Here is a 21,720-nt window from a genome sequence, read left to right as displayed (position 1 = left end):
TAGAAGAGGAAAATACAGATGGCCTCGGAGCCTCACCTTGAGTCTGTTACCCATCGCTCTTTATGCAGGTTCTTGAGATAGTGGCTGGTGCAGCCCCATCGGCCCAGACATCACTGCATGACTGAGAAGGGTAATTGATGATGTCAACTAAAGAGATGAGGTCCTTTCCAAAGAACACAATGAAGTTCAGAGGCGTGGTTCGCAGCAGGAAGCTTCATGTACAAGGCATGACTATGGGGTAGATGACACAGCTAAGGTTTTTTGAGGAAGGTTTGTTGAGATTTTTATGTCTTTATGTGGCAATGAAGAGTTTATCCCAGGCTGTGAGTATAGAACCGCTGAAAGCAGGTCCAGCTTCACAAGATTAATGTATAGGAGTTAAAGACATTCTAGCAAATGAGCTCAGAAAGGGTAGAGTTATACTGGTAATGGAGGAGAGAGTCTCAGGAGTTTAGGGGTACTACATAGTGGCTTTGATGAAGGATCTGGGTGGAATCTACTCCACATGTTCAGGCTGCTGGAAGTCCTTCTTTGTCCTGTTTGCCTCTTCCATTTTTTTTCTCTGCAACTAATGCTGTTTGTGCCTTGCTGGCCTCTTACATGCCATAATGTCTTTGTGGTTTTTGCATCAGCTATTTTTAACTTGGTCTTCTCAAACAGCACTGCCAAAGTAATTTTCACTTTTGACTTCATCACTTCCCTATATGAGTTGTTCTTTCCACTCTGTCAGCTTCTGTTTTCTGCTTTAGGTGCTTTAACGCCCTTCAGAAGGCTTAGTGTGTTTCTCAAGTCCTTACCAGAACACTCTCTCACTGGGATACAGGAAGGGATGTTAGCTTCTTTCCCTGTTAACACCAGCTGAGGGACATTAGCTTCTCCACTGACAGTTTGAATCCCCCACACCTGCATTTTCAGCATCATCTGTGCTGTACCCTTCTTCCGTTTAGAATCATGGAATCATTTTGGTTGGAAAAGACTTCTGAGATCATCAAGTTTAACCTTTAACCCAGGACTGCCAAGTCATCACTAAAACCATGTCCCTAAGCACCACGTCTACATGGGTTTTTTTAAACACCTCCAGGGACGATGATTCCTGTTCCAGTGCTTGACCACCGTTTCAGTGGAGAAGTTTTTCCTAATATCCCATCTAAATCTCCCCTGATGTAACTTGAGGCCATTTCCTCTTGTCCTGTCACTTGTTATCTGGGAGAAGAGACAGACCCCCACCTGCCCACAGCCCCCTGTCACGGAGTTGTAGAGAGCAACAAGGTCTCCCCTGAGCCTCCTCATCTCCAAACTAAACAACCCGAGTTCCCTCAGCCATTCCTCGTAAGACTTGTTCTCTACACCCTTCACCAGCTTCATGGCCCTTCTCTGGACACATTTAAATGAAAGCCTCATCCATTTCCACTAGTGATTAAAAGTAGTATGCAAATTTTGTTTAAAAAGCAAAGTTCTAACCTGCAAGCTGGACACACTTGCTACCCTAGTCCCAAAGGTTTAAAAAACAGATATGTATGAACCAAATTCTGTTGTTTAAACAAGTGCCCCAAAGCCTACGTAGTTTTTGGCCAATCTGATCATCTGAATGGAGCTGCATTTGTAACTTTTGATCATGTGGGAAGGGCAGTCCTGGCCTTCTGCTGATGCCTTGTCAACATTGTTAAGCTTCCATGCTTTCTTCATTGCTGTCTCTGATGTGTTATGTCAGATCTTGTATGTAATCTCACTTTCTGCAGATGTTTCCATAGGGACCCCCTCTCTCCAGTGCCTTAAGAATCATCTTCAGAGTTCCTTTGGAGCTGAAGTATTAAACAAGATTAAAGAAAGAGAGACTAACTGGCTGCTGGTTTTATCTCTGACATCTTTATCCCTTGCTGTCCCAAAGTCTCTCCTTTCTGTGTTTACTGTCCTCCTAGTTAGTTTGGACTAATGGGGCACAGGTCAAAGCAAATTCAGAGTTGGGCACAAGATGAAAGTTCCTGAAATCAAACAACCACAGGGTGGTGTAACTTCAGAGAAGGTGCTAGGGAAAGGATTTGTGATGAGACTGACTGTTGTCTGTGCTAGCCTAGGAGGAGAAGGAAGAGTATTGTCCCCATGAGCTTCTGAATACAAGACACAGTTTCTGAGATTCTGCCACCACTAGCTTTTAAAATCAAATCGTTTAATTTTTTGGTTTGTTCTGTTCATAAAACTGAGGTGCCAATGCAAGTACTGGAGCTGCTTGGGGCTTCTGAGTCCTGTTTCTCTCTCTACCACAACTGGAAGGTCTTAGCAAAGCCATCTTCCATGGACGCATGAATTGGAAATAACTGTGACTTCCCGGATCAGGTGTTCTGAGCTCAGTGGCTGTGTCCAGCTGACAAGTGTTCCTGCCCTGAGAGCAGACTTGGTGGGTTTAATGTGAAATACCATGAGAAGCCTGAAGCCAAGCACATTCATTTGTTTTATGTAGATAGCGCTTGCAGAGAGATTTGAAAGTTTGTAGGAGGATAGGAACTCCAGACTTGCTGATGTTCAGTTGAATGTAGGTGGTACCAAATGACCTCTGAATTATCCTATGATCCTAACAAACATTAGGAATTTCAAGTTTTCTGGTACCTCAGAAGGTCTCTAGTGCAACCTTTTGTTTAGAGCAGTAAGCTATGAGGTCAGACCAGGTTACTGAGGGCTTGACCAGGGACACCTCCCAGCTAAGCTGGGCCCATGCTCACATTTTCAGGAACCAGGCAAACATGTCTTAAGGCTGTGTGAGTAATTGATAGGTTGGTTTAGGGGTTTTTTTCTGCTTTTTCTGCTGAATTATAATACCTCTTTTCCATCTAAACTGAATTTGGATATTTTTGTTTTTTCTCAATGCAACAGTTGAATTCATCATAAACAAAACTTTTCATTTAGCCCAGATTAAAACATTCAGGTTACTTGTAAGGAGCACAGAGAAAAGAAAAGTTTAGATCTCCTGAAAAGTGTTGGAGGAGCTGGTGATGGGAGCAGCTTGGTGGTTTGAGCATTCCCTGAGGGTGCAGGAGACCACTGTGCAATTTCCTCCTGTGCCTGCAAGAATAGGATTGTGGCTCACTGGAGATCACCCTGACTACCAAGTGGACCATCTTTCTCCAAGTATTTAAATGTGTAACGCAAAATAAGGTAATTCTAGCACTGACACCCCTTGTTGAACTGCCCAATGGCCCTGTGGATCAGGCGCTGGTGTGTTAGGTGAGACACCTGGCTCCCAGGCTTGGCTGAGTGTTCAAAGCAAAACACTGTCAACAAAAGCATTCTGTAAATTTGGCATTAGGTCCTTCCTGTGTGGGAAGTGAAGGCTTGTATCCACTCAGGTAGGAGAAAGAATTAAACCAAATCACATCAAAAGTGTGTTTGAATGCTCACTGATGAAGTTACTGGTTAGAGAAGTAACTAGGTATTCCTCCAGCTTTTGTTTTAAATCTAATTTTGGGTGGGTTTTTTCCCCTCCCAGCTAAAATTATTTGGTGAATTTGCAGATGCTTTTCAGCCTGCGAAAGATTTTTTATTATTTTTTTTTTTTCATTCTAAGCACTTCTTGTTTAAATACTCTTTTATGTCCGGGCAGTGAGAATGGGAGCCAAACAAGCCTCCCATTGTGGCTAGCAGGAAGCAGCAGTTGCCTCAGCTGAACTGGGGGCACTTCGAGTAGGATACTGGCTTGCAAATGAAGAGATCTTTTACTAATAATCTGTTAATTGCACATCAGTCTCCTCCTCTTAGCAGTCTGCAGAGCCTCTGAATCCCTTATGTACAGGAATGTAATGGGCAAGCAGGAAAATAAAACTGAATCTTCTCAGTATGTGTAACAGAAGCACACAAGTTAAAGCATGTAGATATGAACAGTTAGAAATAAAACCCCTCTTATCTTGCTCCTTCTAAGGAAAATTAAGTTACAGTGCACTTTATTTCAAAATGAGAGAATCTATACAGGCATGTAATCCAGCCCCTTCAGTGAAAATGCTTACACTTGGACCTTTGTGTAGTCAAGAGCATCCCTTAGTGTCTCTTGGCACAGGCGAGTACCAGGTGACATCCCAGCAGCAGGTTCATGAGCGATGTGACACAGCTGCCAGTGTACTTTGGTTTAGTCTTTGAATTTGGTTCGGGTCTTCTAATGCATAGCCCTCAATGGTATAAGACACTGATACCCTCTTGCAGTTTACTGAAGAGAGTAAGTCTCATTTATTCATTCCTGCTTGAGTTTTATGACAATTGAGGCTTATGAAAAACTAAGTTGGCATCTATTTGTCTAGTCCAAAGGCAAGGGAGTGTCGTTAGCCAGATGTAAATTGCTGGCTGTTTTGCATAATATGAAGTCTCCTGTGCTTTTTGATCCAAATTTGTATCCTCTATAAAAAGCTAATGGAACATGGATTTGTGGCATATGTACAACAACTGCTTACCAAGTCTTAATAAAACTATTTTGAGCTACTGAGCCCCAGAGAAAGGAGAACCAGATAAGTCATACGAAAAGCAGATCTGGTGTTTGGTGTGCTGGACTTACTGTGCACACTGGACTTTTTTACATCATTGAATTTGGTGTTCTAAATTAAATGTAATGTACAGTTTAACCTTAGATATTCTCCAGTCATCGCTATGTGGGGTCCCTGAAGGCTGCTGTGCTTCATGTAGTTACCTGAGATCATGGACCTGTTGTCTTCTCATCTGACATTTTTCTCCTGAGACTGGATAACCTGGAAAGCTCTGGTAAAAAGAACTTCCAAAGCTATTACACAGTCTTTCTAAACTTGATATAGAAGGAAAAGAAGGGAAGGAGGAGGAAAAGAACCACAAAAAAAGTGCACAAAAAAACCCACAACCTTGGGAATGGCTGGCCATACAAAAAAATGTATGTGACTCATGTTCAGACTCCAGCCTTGCAGTAGATGTCCCCCAGCTTTCTCTTGGGTTCAGACCAGCCTGCAAAGCACCCTGACTCCATAAGGAAGAGAAACTGGAACCAATCCACTGAAATGTGGCATAACCAGTGTGAAACAGATCACACCAGGCACATGTCCCTTAAATTCACTTAGATGGGGGTCATCTACCAGCTGTACTTGCCTGCATATGTCTCATTCTATCGCACCTGTTAGTCTAGAAATGGTGAAAGCTGGCAGAAGTCAGCAATTGGATGCAGTGGCAAAAAGTGTGTAAACATAGCAGAGCTGCCTGTAAGTGAAGAACATAGCACTGGAATCAAGGCTGCTGTACAGGCTTATTTTAGCCCCTTACTTTAACTGTATTTCAAAACAATCTCTAGTTAGTAACAGCATCCCATTCTTTCCAAGGGATGCTCTGCCCCCTCCCAGGGACAGGCTGCTGGAGCCATCACTTTGGAGGTATTTTACGTGTTACGATATCCATTAAACCCAGGGGCTCACAAATCAAGCCCAAAATTACTGGAGGTAAGGTCTTCCAGATAGTAAAATTTTGAATTTGTGGGGGTAGGAACGAGATGAAAAGACAGCCTGTATACATACTGTGAAACAGATTACTGCCAGGCCTTTTTCTGGAAGTAGTTTGCCAGTGCATGTGCAGAATTAACTGTTTGCAGAGTTGCCAGGGGAGAGATTTTGTGAGTGCAAAACTTTGCACAGAACATGTAGATGCCCCAAGCTCATTGTCACACACCTTTCTATGTTGTTGGTCAGTGGCTTACTGGCATGGGACAGAGGTTAGTGAAGGAATGGGGCTCCATCTAGTCAGCTGTGGATGTTTGTGCTTCCACTTACCTTGCATACAGAGCTCAGCCCTTGGATGTCTCCCTCCTGGGGGCTGCTCTCTTGCCCTGGGCTGTACCACCTACAAGCATGGTAGCAAGACATCAGTGACAGGAGCACCTCTGTGCTTGCACTGCGCCAGCATTTGGGTGTAGGTGGGAGGGGATAGCATTATTTGGGGTGAAAAGATAAGTTTTGCCAGGCTATGTCAATCTTGTATAAGGACATACACAAATCGCTAATGAGTGGAGGTGATTTGGAAATGTAGTCAGGGCCACAGGTCTCTGACTGGCTAAGTCAGAGGGACCAGGTTAAGGAAAGCCAAAGACCTGACAGAATTAAATCTGATCAGGGACAACAAGGGCAGCAAGAAAAGCTTCTGTAGGTACATCGGTGGTAAAAGGAAGAGTAGGGAAAGTGTGGGCCCTCCCTCCAGAAGGAAACGGGAGACCTGGTTACCTGGGATATGGAGAAAGCTGAGGTACTCAATGACTTTTTTGACTTGATCTTCACTGGCAAGTGCTCCAGCCATGCCACCCAAGTCACAGAAAGCTGTGTGCTGCAGTCGACATGCTGAAGGGAAGGGATGCCATCCACAGGGATCTTGAGAGGTGGGTTCATGTGAACCTCGTGAAGTTCAACAAGGCCAAGTGCAAGGTCCCACATGTGGGTCAGGGCAATCCCAAGCACAAATACAGACTGAGCAGAGAATGGATGGAGAGCAGCCCTGAGGAGAACAATTTGGAGGAGCTGGTGGACAAGAAGCTCAAAATGACCCAGCAATGTGCACTGGCAGCCCAGAAAGCCAACTGTATCCTGGGCTGCAGCAAAAGCAGCGTGACCAGCAGGTTAAGGGATGCAATTCTCCCCCTCTACTCTGTTTTCGTGAGACCCCACCTGGAGTGCTGCGTTCAGCTCTGGGGCCCCCAACAGAAGAAGAACATGGACCTGTTGGAGTGAGCCCAGAGGAAGCCACAAAGATGATCAGGGGGCTGGAGCACCTCTCGTCTGAAGACAGGCTGAGGGGGTTGGGGTGGTTCAGCCTGGAGAAGAGAAGGCTCCGGGGAGACCTTACTGCAGCCTTCCAGTGCCTAAAGGGGCCTGCAGGAAAGTGGGGAGGGACTTTGTACAAGGGCTTGTGGTGGTAGGACAAGGGGTGATGGCTTTAAAGTGAAAGAGGGCAGATTTAGATTTGATATTAGGAAGAAATTCTTTACTGTGAGGGTGGCAAGACACTGGTACGAGTTGCCCAGAGAAGCTGTGGATGCCCCATCCCTGGAAGCACTCAGGGCCAGGTTGGATGGGGCTTGGAGCAGCCTGGTCTGGGGGAAGGTGTCCCTGCCCATGGCAGGGGGTTGGAACTACATGATCTTTAAGGTCCCTTCCAACCAAGCCATCGCTGAATCTCTTGTCATGCATTAGTCCTTTCCCTGTCTTAAAATGCATGCTGTGAAATAAACCAAATTTAAACACAGCTTTCTTGTGGCATAAAACACTTGAAGTTATGGAAGTGCAAGTGCAAATTTACAGGATTTTTTTTAAAAGAAAATGTGGGGAAAGAAGACAAATATTGCCCCAGTGATGTTGAAGTCATGATGCTTTAAGGATCCAAGCAAAGCTGTGCTTGCAGGGCAGTACCTTTTATCAGACCCGTTCATACGACTAGAAGAAAAAGGCAAAATTTCAAACATTTTTTTTTTCTGTCTGAAGTGTTTTACTCGGGTTAAATATAATTTCTTTGGGTTTATTGACTCTAGGCAACCATTTTGACAATTTAAGCTTAAGGTGTGGTGCGAAAGAGGAGTATAAGGAAGGAGGTAGTGTTAAGTTCGCTAGTCCTGTAGGACAAAGGTAGAAAAAGGTTGTTATAATTAAAACACTATTGTTGTGATTCAGAGACCATCTGATAGCCATGCAGGATCATTTACCAGCAAACCCTATGCCAACAATGCTTACAAAAACTGAACTAAACGGAAGTTTTGCATTTACGTCAGATCCCAGCCAGGACAGTGGGTAGGGGAGAGGAAATTCACTGGTAAATGGAAAAGGAACTAAGCAAAATTGGCAGGGAAAGAAATGTTATTTTCCAGCCTACAAGAGGATATGACAAACAATGGATGTAACTTACAGTTATTTATAAAAAATGTCCTTTTTGAGCAGTGACCTTCTCGTCTAACTTTTGTAGAAGATAGAGGTTCACCCCTCTGGGGGAGGAGGGCAAGCAAAGAATGTTTTAGATTTAACACCTCGTTCCTTCCCTGCCTAGGCTATGGGAACCTGAGCCCCAGCACTGTGGCTGGTCGAATCTTCTGCACCTTGTTTGCACTCTTTGGGATCCCCTTGAACCTTGTACTCCTGAATGAAATTGGGCAGCTGATGCTCTTGGGGGTTCAGCATTGCGCCCATCGCCTAGAGGAGGTGTTTCACTGGCAGGTAAGCAACATAGACGGGTATGCCTCACCCTCAAGTTCAGGAAAGAAAAACCAGAAAGGGCATTGTCTGTTATTTGGGATCCTCTGACTAACAAGGACAGCCTGCTTACCTATTTGGCCAAAAAAAGCAATAATACTCAGGAATAACTGGAAGCAAATAAATTTAGTTTATGACAGCCCTATGAGGTGTCAGATAAGGTTGTTTATTAACTGAGGGAACTTCTGTGATGAATGGCTTCCCCTACAGCAACAGAAGTGCTAGAGCCTTAGAGCCACGCACAGTCCTAGAAAATCTGGTGTGTTTGTAATCATTCGCAGTTAGAATTGCATGTGTAAGTTATGTGGGATCATTTGCAGAACAGCCTTTAAACTGGCATGAATCTAGGACTCGTGAAAGTGATGCCCAGTTTGTGTTGACTGGGAGAGCCACACCATTTATTCTAGTGGAACGTCGTAAATGTTTGTGTATTTTTATGGAGTCCAGGATCATTTTCAAGAAACTGAGCTGGACTTTCACTGCCACCCTTCTTGTAATAGTCTCTTCTCTTTTTTTTTTTTTCCTGTTTTACTAGAAAAAAGCTTCCCTCCTGATTAAGACCTGTGCACTGGTAACTGGCTTGTTATTGTTCCTCCTGCTACCTCCCTTGTTGTTCTCTGACAAAGAAGGCTGGTCTTATGAAGAAGGCTTCTACTATTCCTTCATTACCCTCAGCACCATAGGGTTTGGAGATTACGTGATTGGTGAGTAGTTCACATCTCATTGTTTTCACCTACTAAACATCAAAGCCAAATGTGTGGCATATGAAGCTCCCAGCTTGGCAGTTTTACACCACTAGCAATCCACAGACTTGATGATAAATAAGTTGTAGTCGGCATTTGACAGGTTGGAGAAGATATGATTTCTGAGATAGCAATGCCACCTGTGGAAGAGCAAAGAAATTGTTTCCCAGTCAATGAGTAATCTTCCAGCATTCAGGTGATCTGTCCCATGAATGACTACAACAGCAGTCGGGAGTGCTATGTTTTTAATCACAGCTGTCAGAGATGGTGCACTTGGTGTGCTCCAGTGCATCAGCAGCTATTTGTTTTAAGCAGATGCCGCTCTGCATCACCATTAGCGGACAGTGACCATTTCCTTTGTCAAAATCCCAGACAATTGCTGTCTAAAAGGCAGCTTAAGTCACTTAGGTGTAGACTGTCAGGCACCAGGCACAGCCTAGTTTTGGTTGCCAAAGCCCTTTGCCAGAGGAAATGGGTTTGGACCCATGCCTGATGCATTTGCTGAAACACAGGACACACCTTTTTGATAAAGACTTTCTCATTAAAAACAAATTGATTATAGAAACACATGCACCCTTGAATCCCTGGAAGACAGAAAGACTAAAACATCTTATGACAGATTCTTAATTTTCTTTTCTTCGTAGTTCTTGCTTGATGCTTAGCCAGCTTAGCGGCGGTTACCTTAGGACTTCTCTAATGCATCAAAAGTATGACTAGAGCTTGTGTAGGCACACTTAAATGAGCTGGAATCAAGTTAGCTTGGGTAAGGGTAGCCAGATGGAGCTTAAGAAAAGCTAGCCAGTTCAGCATTTTCCTGTGCTGTTTTATAGATGATGCTGAACTCTGTGCTGCAGCAGCTTCACTTCTCTCAGTTCCTGATAACTAATTTTGAAGCTCTTCACTAGTATATCTCCCACTTCCAGACATACCTTCACCCTTGTGGTGCCTTTGTAACTGGCGTACCACCAGTATGGGAATAGGTTCAGTATGGGAATAACTGAATAAGTCAGTGACCTGTGGTACGTAGAGGCCAAACCACCTTGGGCTTACAATCCTGTTTGTGGTTTATGTCCCAGAATATGTAAGGTCAGGGCACAGGTTCAAGTGACTGTCATGCTGTTTCCCCACTAGTGTGATCTCTGGCACTGTTCAGAACCAGATAAATTCTGGGGGATATCATATGCTAGGACTGATGCGCAGTGTTCACTTTGGAAACAGCTGTTCTGGTTTTGGTGGATAAACAAGCCAGGTGATGGCACTTGGATTTGAAGCCATACAGTAGTCCCTAGCCTGTTTTATTTTGGAATATTGATGTAAGCTTCTCTCACTGATCCTGGAATCTGTTAATTTACACACTCCATAAGCCCTTCTATTGGACACAGGGTGCCGTTTAGGTCCTAAACTGCTTCTGATCTTCTAATCCCCAAGACTGCACCTATCAGTTGGTCTCAATGGATAAAGCCTTCTCCTTGGAAGCCTCAAGTAGCCCTTCCCTCTTGTTTTCATTTATTATTTAGACGCAAACAATTTTTAAACCTTTGCATTCAGCATTAGTGAAAGGTGCTTGTTTGAAGGATTAATGTAATACTCTTCCTCACTGAAGTTCACCTTGATGTAGAAAGCCAGCCCAAAGAGTAGTTGCCATAAGAAGTAGTTGTTAGCTCCCAAACGTTTATCAGTGGCTTAGTGACAACCTCAAAATGTCTTGTGGTCCCATTACATTGAAAACACGTATAACATTTATTATAAAACACATAATAACACCCAGTAAATGGATGTAAAGGATTGGCTGTTTAGTATGGCTCCACTGACCAGTTCCTTGTTAACACAATCTTGTAGACAGTAACAGTTCGTGGACCAGGATTTGGGAACTGCTAGTCTGTACGGGTCATGACTGGACAGTATTCCCGCCTACAGCCAGTCACAGATGATAAATACCTAAACCAAACCTTCCTAAGGTAAGGAAGCTAAGTAAGGGACCTGAGAAGCAGTCAGGAAAAAGCTCATGCAAAGACTTTGCTGCCACTGATTTATGTCCTGTACCTTACCTGTGTTTGTAAGGGTACCCCAGCCTGCTTTACAGACGTAGCCCACGCACTTCCTGGGGTTGAGCTTATTGCTTTGCTTTGCCTGTATTATTATTAATATTACTACTGACACTAACTTAGCTTGTAGAAACCTCTTTGTACTAAACGCTGTGGAAACACAACCAAAACTATGGCTTTGCTCCAGAGGGATTGCAAAGTACCTAGCTGAGCAACCAGACAGAGGTATCATAATTTCAAGCTGTCTTCCAAGGCTTGGTTGTTCTTAGAGGTTCTAGGGCTGCTCGGGCCCCTTCCCTCCCGCTCTTAGAGACTCACTCACTTGCTTATATCTAGCTTAACAAGATGCATACACCAGTACATAAACCTCACTTACCTCTCTGCCTGCTGGGGAACCCTGTTACATATCAATAGAATAATGTGATGCTGAGTGGTATGCAGAGAAATGAAACCGTGCTCTTAAATGTGAATCATTTCACTTTGACACAGATGTAATTCGGGATTTATTTTTCTTTCTTATCTGTAATCTTTACAATTTCCATGGAGTTCTAGGCTGTTGCTGACATGTTATGAAACATACTTGCTTACAACATCTGTTCACATGCTCAGTAGATGGCATCTTTATGTTTTATATAGAAATCACTCATATTAGGTCATATTTCCACTGTCTTTGCTTTACATGTAATGTCTTCTTTGAGGCACTCGATGCAATCTAGAAATGTTTTGGGTGATTCTTTTGTAGGAATGAACCCAGACCGCACCTATCCAGACTGGTACAAGAATGTAATCTCTCTGTGGATCCTGTTTGGGATGGCCTGGCTAGCATTGGTTATCAAATTTTGCATCAACTTTCTAGAAACCTCCAGTGACTTCTGTCAGTGCAAGAAGAAGAGCACAGAGATGGCAGAAGACTTAATGGATGGCAACAAAAATAGTATGACAGGACTTCATGATGTGGAGATCTGCAATGACAAAGACACAAAAACAAAAAGACCAGATGAATCCCACACCTACACAGCTCCTACAGAAGCACTCTAGGGAAGAAATATACCCTTGGTAACTCATAGGTTTTAGTGCACCAGAGATGCACCACTTAGAAATGCACAAATGGAACTGCCCTGATGTTCACACAGGGTGAAGGCTTGTTTGTTGGGCTTGAAATTCCCCTATTCTGAATTGAGAAAAAAATGACAAAAAAAGTTTCACTTGAAGCACCACCAATAATTACCAGTGGACTCTTAGCCAAAAGTAGATTTACAGAGATATTACCTACCAGTCCCCCTCAGTGTATGAGGTACGCTTTGACATCTGTATGCAACACTAAGCTGTTGTCCTTTTCTTTGGATGCAAAGTTCTTGCAGTATGGCATTTTGCAAATGCAGAAGAATTTGCAAAGTAGAAGACCAAGTGCCGTTTAATGCAGGAAACAAACTGCGTGTTGCTAAAAAACTTAACGAAAAGCAGTATTTAAAGCCACTTGGCAGTCACTGCAAATGTGTTCCATCGCCTGTGTGCTTGTGCTTGCCAAAGCTGGTAACATGCTTTTGCTCTCTGATCATTAGTACGTGGATGACAATGAGGCAGAGCTTGTTAGAGGTGCCTAATAGATAATTCAGGTTTTTAATAGAAATTTCTACATCAGAGGTCCACGAATATTAAATAGAAGTTAGGTAGTTAGGCTTCCTTATTGCAGAACTAATGTAGGCTCATCCTTTGTAAAGTATTTTGTAGACCAAGTGTCATCAGCTAAATGTGGCAATTCTTTTAGATAATTTTTTATTTTGCCCTGTCTTGGAAGCCAGAAAAGGAGGACTAGAGGCAATTTTAAATGCTAGTGCCAACATTATCCCATGGCTAATGTTAACAAAGGGCTACTTTAATCTAGAAACAGACTGAATCAAGAGATGCTATTCTGACGAGCTTCTTATGTCATATATGAATCTTTCTCCTAACATCTTTTATATAGGCACAACTTATCTCTACATCTGTGGAATGCCAGACATGCTTATTTGGCCTTTGTGGCAATCATGAAACAGAGCTGGTTTTGTTTCTTTTTTTTTTAATTCCATTAAACTATCAGAAATCTTTTGATAAATTATGCCATTTACAAAAGGCCCAATAGACACTAACTCCTGATGTCATTTATATACACATATCTAATCTTCTCATTTTCTTATTCCTGTTGTGCCACTTGCATCCTAGAGGATTAACTTTGAAAACTTGACTGTAGCAATAAACCAGAACGAAGCATTTGGGTGGGTCTTCAGGTTCTGCATTGGACCAAGATTGGAGATGTGTCCACTCCATGGACAGTGAAGAAAAGACTGAAAATACGGTCTGTTGAAATACAGGACTTGGAAATTAGAAATCCATAGCTGGATTCACAGAAATGCAGTGAGTGAAAAGTTCACGGTCTTCGGCCTTACCTTCTAGAACATGTGTCGTGAAAAAAATGTTTCCAGAGTAGGCCAGTCTGAGTGTTGATATGTGGTGGAACTGATTGTAACAGAACATGCAGGAAAGGAATCTGTTGGATGAAATTTAGTCTTGTCAACCTTTTTTCAGCCTTTTTGTCATTGGCCTTTTTCCGACTCCATTACTAATAAATATTTTGTCAAATACTGTTTTAGTGGGCAGCAGAGATAAGAAAGGGACGTAGTGGAAATCTCAGGTCAGAGTTGGGAAATATGCAAAATAAATACATTTCAATTTTTTGAACATTGGGTAATTTCTTTAACACCTTTTCACATAAATTTTTCTGTTTCTCCTGTGTTTTGTCTTGTTTATTTCACTGATGGATACACAAAATAGGTTTTACTAATGTTCATAATGGGCTGGCCTACAACAAGACCAAGGTGTATTTCTTTAAACTTAGATGAATCTCAGTTCCACAGCATAAAATGGGATACCCTTCTATGCATATCCTTTGCACCTTCTTTCAGGTACAAAACTTAGTAAATATAACTGTATCATAAATCTGGATGCCCAGAAGGCAGTTAGAGTTTCTACTGGCAAAGCATGGGAATGACTATGCTAAATCTGTTTCAACTTTAACTTGAAATGTCACGGGCTCTGGGGATTTTTACCACCTCTGATCTTCAATGACAAGAGTTTCTTCTTTCCAATTCAAGTGTCTATTATATTAATCACATCTGATTCATATTCCCATGCATTTGTAGTTCATGGATGAGGTTTTCAAAAGTGCCCTAGAAGTTTGGGCTCCCTAGCCCCACTGAAGTGCAGAGTTGCATGCCTTAGGACAGCTAATACACACCTTTGAGAGCTAAAAGGAAGAGGAACTCCAGGAGTGGTCCTGAAAAAAAGGAAAAAGCAGTAATTCTTCACAGATCTCAGTGCTTCCACTGTATGTCAGGGTTCAGCCACAAACCTAAGCATGTGGTTGGGTCTCAAGGTGACTCGATATCTGCCCCAGCAATCCTTGCTGATTCACTTCTTTCTTCAGCTGTGCTGTTGTCTTACGCAGCAGCTCACCGTCAGCGCAGTGGTGCCTGCTTGCAAGGCACATGTACCTCCAGAGCTGCAGTTGCCTGCTTGAGTCCTGGATCACCTGAAAAAATATGAAATAAGTGGGTCAAATACCATCTCTGCCTGGGTTCTCTGATGCCAAATTACCATGTTTTCACTTACGAATATCCTTTTATTGACAGTTCCTCAGGCAGCTTTTGATACAGACAATAGATATTATTGTATCTGAATCCCTGCAAACTGCTGTGGCCCTAGTCTTTCTGTTCTTTATAAAGCTGTGTTGTGGTTAAATGACATGGAATAATTTGTTCCCAGAGGGATGAGAAGAAAGGGGAGTTTTGCAACATCACAAAAACATCATCACCAATGTGTCTACTCTACCAAAATATGAAAGGTTATCTGCTCAAGGGTAAAATAAAGAAAACAAAAGCATGGTGCTGTTATCATTCTTGTCACAGCTGACTTGCAGTCTGCTGTAATCTGCATTGGAAAATTACAGATGCTCCTTGATTATTTTTTTTTTTTTGTAATGTGTTGTGGTTTAACCCCAGCTGGCAACTAAGTGCCACTCAGCTGCTCACTTAATCCCCTCTGTAGTGGGATGGGGAGGAGAATCAGAGAACAGTAAAACTCATGAGTTGATATAAGAACAATTTAGCAATTGAAATCAAATAAAATGCAATAATAATAACAATAATAACAATTGTAATGAAGAAACAGGGGAGAATAAAACCCAAGAAAAATGAGTGATGCACAGTGCAATTGCTCATCACCTGCTGATCAATGTCCAGCCAGTCTCCAAGCAGCTCCTGGCCAATGCCCTCCCCCCTGCCCCAGTTTATATACTAAACATGGTATCCTATAGTATGGAATATCCCTTTGGCTAGTTGGGGTCAGCTGTCCTGGCTCTGCTCCCTCCCAGCTCCTTGTGCACCTGCTCACTGGCAGAGCATGGGAAACTGAAAACTCATTGATTTAGAGTAAGCATTACTTAGCAACGACTGAAACATCAGTGTGTTACCATCATTATTCTCGTATGAAATCCAAAACACAGCATGGCACCAGCTACTTAGAAGAAAATTAACTCCATCCCAGCCAAAACCAGGACAAATGTTTTTTCCTGTTTGGGTAAATGTGCAGTTTCCACTAATGATTTCAGGTTGGACTTTCACTGCTATTACTCTTCACAAGTCAATTCTTTCCTTTTATCCTGTTTTCTTCCTTGGGAGGAGCAGGGGCTGGAAACAGGTTTGGTTAGTAACGGTAGTTGGGAATATTTATGTAACATCAGTGTCCAGAGGCTTTTTCACAATCACATAGAGCATAATGTGCTTCTGACCTTATACAGTTTCCCAGGAAATCAATCCCTTAAAGCAAGAAAATAGGCCTCTCTCTACCTCCCCTACTCCGAGGACAAGTTCTGGCTTCAGCCTCAGTGTTTGTCCTGCTGGCTCTTTCAGCTAGTCCAAAAGAGATGTTTACCCCTTGGGGAAAGATATGTCCATAAATACGTAGTAAGATGTTACAGCAACATAGTGCAGACTGCTCACAACTGCGCAGTTTTTAATAGTCCAGTTGACTACAGTATTTTAAGGTCCCTAGACTAGAACAAAAAAGCCCTTTTTCCATGATGGTCTCTGAGTCAAAAAAATCCAGGATGAAGTTTTTCTCACGCTCATTGGCTGATGAGATCTTATCTTACAACTGATACCCTACTGTACAACTGATATCGCAGCTCAGTTTAGAGCTGGGACTCTTTAGCCTAGAGGAGAGAAGGCTTAAGGGGATCTCATCAATGTATATCAACACCTGCAGGGAAGGTGTAAAGAGGATGGAGCCAGGCTCTATTCAGTGGTGCCCTGTGACAGGACCAGGAAATGGACGTAAACTGAAACACAGCATCTTCCTCCTGAACACCACAAAAGACTTTCTCACTATGAGGATGACTGAGCACTGGCACAGGTTGCTCAGAGAGGTGGTGGAGTCTTCATCCTTGGAGATACTCAGAAGCCACCTCAAGGCAGTCCTGGAAAACTGTCTGTAGGTGGCCCTGCTTTAGCAGGGGGGTTTGACCAGATGACCTTCAGAGATCCCTTCCAACCTCAACCATTTTGTGATTCTGTGGTTCAAAGTCAAGCCATCTCCCTCCTCGTAGTCCATAGTCCACAGCCTGCCACTCTCTCCAAAGTATCTCCATTAACATTCACCTGGGACTCTCAGCAGGCCTGGTAGACTTGATTCTTCCCAGAGAAAAAATGGGTCTTCCCAGTCTGAGTGAGCTCAGTGGGGTTATCTATGTACATTTTTCATAAAAACTTGTAGAATTTTCCTTTATCTATGCAGGTATCAACCAAGATTTAGGTTCCATTGTGTTGGGCAATTCATAGACCCTATTTTTATCTCACAATCAGGGAACAGCTTTATACAAAGGGTGGTACAGAGCAGATACAGGTGTGGAGTTTTTTTGGAGGGGGTCCTCCAGATGTTTAGAGAGCATTGTGTCATTCCAAAAATGTTCAGTAACGTTCAGCTTTTCAGCTTGGTGTAGCCTCCCGTCATATCTGCCTGCAAGTTCCAGAAAAAGGATTCAGTGCTTCATCTCTGACACACTTCAGGTAAGGCAAACCTCATTTTTGTTTACCCTTTCTGAATTAGAGACTAAAATCGGTACAGGTGGCTACTTACCAATTGAATCCGGGTAACATTGTAATGTAATTAGGAATATAATATGAGCCTGCCATCTCTGTAAATAAATATTCTGGCTGATGGAAGAGAGGGATACAATAAAAACTGGTGGTTTTCAGTACTGTTACGCCATGCCTTAGGGAACCATGTGCTTGATAGTGTCTCCCCTTCTAGTAGTCCTGGCTGTGTGTGAGGTAGCATCAGGCAGATAATTTTTGTAATTGCTCTTGAGTACTTTTTTTGTTTTAGGAGATTTCTTCTTTTACCTTTTTTTTTTTTTTTCTTTAATGTATATCTATCTATCTCATATAAGTAGTGGAAACTTACAGGCAAAACAGAGTTGAGTCTGAACGTCTAGGCAACTATCTGTTACACTGTGTGGTTCTGGGCAAAGATTCAAAAGCTTCCCAGAAAGATGGAACAGTATCTATGCCCTTAAAAATTCTCATCTCTTAGGACTGAGACCCAAACAGCTGATTTGGCTTTAGTTTTTTTCTGAGATAAACTGATACACGTTTTAGGCTAGCAATAAGCAGGTAGAGATGATCTCTGATACCTTTGAGGTCAATGCGTGTTGCAGCAAGAGCCACTGAAATGCTGTCGCTGCTGTTGGAGGAGACAGCAGCAACGTGGCATTCAGAAATGTGCATACTGGAATAGGACAAATGAACCTTAAGAAAACACACGGAAACTGTTTTAAGATCTTCAATGGTGAACAAGTTTTCAAAGGTTTATTGTATTCTAAAGCTGTTGATGTTAATATATGTGCAGATAGGGTCTCTGAAAGTTTTTATTCCTTTTCAAGTTTTGAGCTGAGGATCCTTTATGTTTAAGGGAAGTTGTACCAGAAGACTTTCCCAGTAAAAATTTGATGGATCTATAGTGCTAGAGTCTAGATGCTGGAGCTAACCTTTCGGGCAGAAGCAATGCAGTGTAAGTTAGAGAGGCTTTGAAACGGTTTTAAATTTTGTGGTAATACGTAACCTGTTTCTTCCCTGCTACTGACTTAAACTCACTGGAACATAACATTTAGTTCTTGAGTAACACAAGTTTCCAAAATCTCTAAATTAAAACAAGAGCATGCTTACCAAATCAAGCTGTAACAAATGAAAACAGAAAGGGGGGGGTGGGGGGGTGGGGGGGTGGAAATAATAGGAAAGAAGAGGTGGAGAAGGAGAGAAGCCTGTGGAGTTTGTTACTCATTCCTAAGGAGCCTGCTTATCAAACTTGATTAGGTTCATACATTTCCTTTCTGAAATACCTTCAGAAAACCTCTCTCAAATAAATGAATTGGTCTGTATTGAGTCAGTGATCACAGAAAGGCTTCAGACAGCCATGTGCCTGAGTGAATAGGAAGGCTCAATGCATAAAGTCAGGGTTGTACAAATCTGCCACCAGAGGCAACACTGAAGAAGATGAAGACCCAGATGTGGAAACTGAACAAGGAGGCACACAGTAAGGATAGGGTCAAAAAGGAAGGATGAGTTGAGGCAAGCAGAAATCCATTGAGGCAGCATTTGCCTAGCTGGCTATGATATATGAGGAATGGGTAATCGGGGGAGCTTTCAATATAATTAAGAATTAGGATTAACCTAATTTGGATAACTACTGATCAAAAACTCATGATTGTACCATAATTGGTATTACTCTCTACATAATTTTTTTACAGGTTAGAGTTGCAAGACAGTGTTTTTAAAGCATTTCAGTTCTCCTTCAGATTAATGCTGTTGTTAATCTGTTTTCCCAGTACTCTTTTGGATCCAGCCAATTAGAACATTATCCTAGTAATAAAGATCCACTACACATCAAATAGATGAACAAGGCATCTTCCAAATACAAGTTTAAATCAATAAGCTTTGGGTTCGAATGTAAAAATGCTAATTTTATGAGATACAGCGCAGAAAAATATAATCCTAGAAGGCAAATGGGGTGGATGATTGCTTGATGTACTGGAACTATCTGGCAGCTTGATTTCACATGCTTTTGCTGTCAACAAAGGCCATTAGTTAGGGGCTTCAAAATAAGGGAGAATTGCTCCTTAGTAACCGATGAATGTAAGTCAAGACTTTAATGGAACATGACCACTTTGGGTGCACCCAAAATAATGCCTCGTCTCAGATCTTACTAAGGAAATTGAAGCGGCATCACCATTTGGTTGAGAGGACTTTTGAAGTCTTACAGCACTTTCAAGCCCAGAGATTGAAAAATCCTGAGTCATACTTATCAATGTCTGCCCTTTGACTTTTAAACTCTTACTGCAGTGCACAACATTGCATCTCTGCATGTTTGTGTGAAAGAAAGAAATGGTGCTACCGGTGTTCCCAAGTATTTTAAGGTCACATTAATTCCTACAGCACATTGCCCACACAGATCCAACCCCTTTCCCAGCAAATAAAACAATCTTTCATTATTCCTTCTTCATAAAGTGTTTCTTTCTCATCCTTTCTTCTGGTCTTGCTTTTGCCTAATCAGACTTGCTCCTGCATGAGTTCCTCACCACTCCTGGGCCAAAATCTGCTCTGCTCTTCATGTTTCCTCTGTGTGCTGAAACCCTTCTGCTGTGCCAGGAGAAGGTGTGTACAGCCGAGTCCTCCTTCGCTGTGCTGGGGCCAGCACTGTAGAAAAAGCAAAGAGAAGGGGGAGAAGCAGAGGATTTGCAGGGACTACTTTTCCTGCTCCCACTCTCTTCTCTTAGTGATGTTAACTTCAGGAGCCCAACTGTGGAGATGGCTGAGGTTTCCCTGATTAACCGGTGCAGAACTGCACCAGTTCTGATCTGCTAGTCTCCATGAGGGGAGCGGGGGCGTCCAGACAGTCTCAGATGACTTGCTTTCAGGTTGGTTTTAATTCACTGGAAAGCTGAAACTTTTGTTGTCAGCAGCAGCCATCACGCTCCAAACTCATTTGGCTTGTGGAGAATTTGAAGGAATTGGCAACACTTAAGATCTGCAGGAAAAGCCTGAAGGAAGGTGGTGATGGCTTCACACAAGTTTGCCTTCCTTTTGAGACAGCATTAGCTGCAGTAATCCAGGAAGTATCGTGCAGCAATGAGTGACCCAGGGAACTGAGCAGGGAATAGTCTTCCCCAGGGATCTCTCTTGAGATCCAGCAGCTCTGGATGTTATTGCTATTTGTTCCATGATACTGTCAGCTTTTGAGCTCAGAACAGAATGTTTCAGCTGAGCAATGAGTTAAAGGCACAACGAGTGAATATGCAGATATCTTTTGATGTGACATAAAATACAATAATGACAACCAGTAACCACAAAAGAGTATAAAGTGTTCTTGTTATGATACTGGACTAAAACTCTGGAAAGTTTAGGACCTGTCAGAAATTCTGCATGATTTCACAAACAAGGATGTGTACCACTCTGTCTGCATTACCCCTATATAACCTCTAATTCTCAGTGTAACAGTACAATATTCTCTGCTGTGTATGGAGTAACTAACAGTGAGATTCACTGAATCCAGAAAATAGTGAAAGGCACTAACCAAGCCAGTAAAAAAGAAAAAACAACAACAACAACAACCCCAACAAACCGCCAAACAGGTAGACGGGACCCCATTCTTAACTCAGGCATAATGAAGTGCTTTTGTCTGGGCTATGCCTAGATGTTAGACGTAAAGCCAGTGCTTTGTCATGGAAAAAAAATAAATAAAGTTCTTGGGACTCATGTCTGGGAAGGAGGGACCCATTTTCAAGTCTCCACTCCAACTCGACTAGGGTAGGGCAGCCAGCAGTATGACATGAATGTCACCTACCTAAAGTTCACGCCTAGCTAGGGCAGGCCATCTCAGCCACTCTTGAAGCTGTTTCACAGCTCATAAATTATTACTTTGCCTGTGAGGTAGGGAGCTATTACCTTCCCTCTCTCAGGCTTGATGAATCACTACTTGTGTAAATCTTTGTATGGATTTAGCCCTTAGGGAACGACTGCAATAGGAAGGGAAGGAATAGTCCAGTGTTTGGACAGCAGTAGCCAGTGGTGCGAAGGACTGCTGGCACAGATGGCATCAAGTGAGTTCTCATGGGTCTAGATGCTTGTTGGTTCTCAGACACTGTAACATTTTGGTAATTAGAGGGACTTGTCCTATAGCAGAGCCCTTGGCCTTGAGAAAGGTAAGCATGTTCTCCATATAATGCATGAGAATGCTTAGATACGTAACTGGGACACCTCCTTTGTTCTTTAGCAAAGAATTGTCCATGTGAGTTTGCAAAAATAACCAGAAATGAAAAGAGCAAAAGGCAGATGCAGAAATGTCTGACTGACTAGCACCTGTTTCCACACAGCACTTGGTCGCAATTCCTTCAGCAGACACAGACACCTATACATGACTTTTCCGTTTGTGGAAACCCAACAGAGACACCTCAAAACTGTGGGCAGCCAAATGGTTAGGGAAGTCATTTAGGTCAAAGTGACGCAGGTTTATATTTTTGTGTGATTAAAATCAAGGGGTTTAAATCAGTATCGCCGCAAAGGCCCCAGGCTAAACAGAAGTTAGTCTTTCTCAGCCTCCTAAGCTCAATATTTTTGCAGGAAT

The 21,720-nt window shown here is 42.6% G+C and overlaps 1 protein-coding gene across 1 annotated transcript in view; it reads left to right on the top strand.

Annotated features, from left to right (window-relative positions):
- LOC102057053 (potassium channel subfamily K member 16) overlaps positions 1–8,183 on the top strand; it is a 35,218-nt gene extending 27,035 nt beyond the window's left edge. Inside the window, exon 7 of the mRNA XM_055725927.1 lies at positions 8,017–8,183. The gene's annotated coding sequence lies outside the window, so the exon portion shown is untranslated. The remainder of the gene's footprint in view (positions 1–8,016) is intronic.
- Positions 8,184–21,720: the final 13,537 nt, after the last annotated feature.

This window comes from Falco cherrug, chromosome 13 (assembly GCF_023634085.1).
Source record: "Falco cherrug isolate bFalChe1 chromosome 13, bFalChe1.pri, whole genome shotgun sequence".
NCBI classification, from domain to species: Eukaryota; Metazoa; Chordata; class Aves; order Falconiformes; family Falconidae; genus Falco; species Falco cherrug.
Note: the sequence above shows the minus strand (reverse complement) of the source record. Positions and strands in the feature narration are given on the sequence as shown.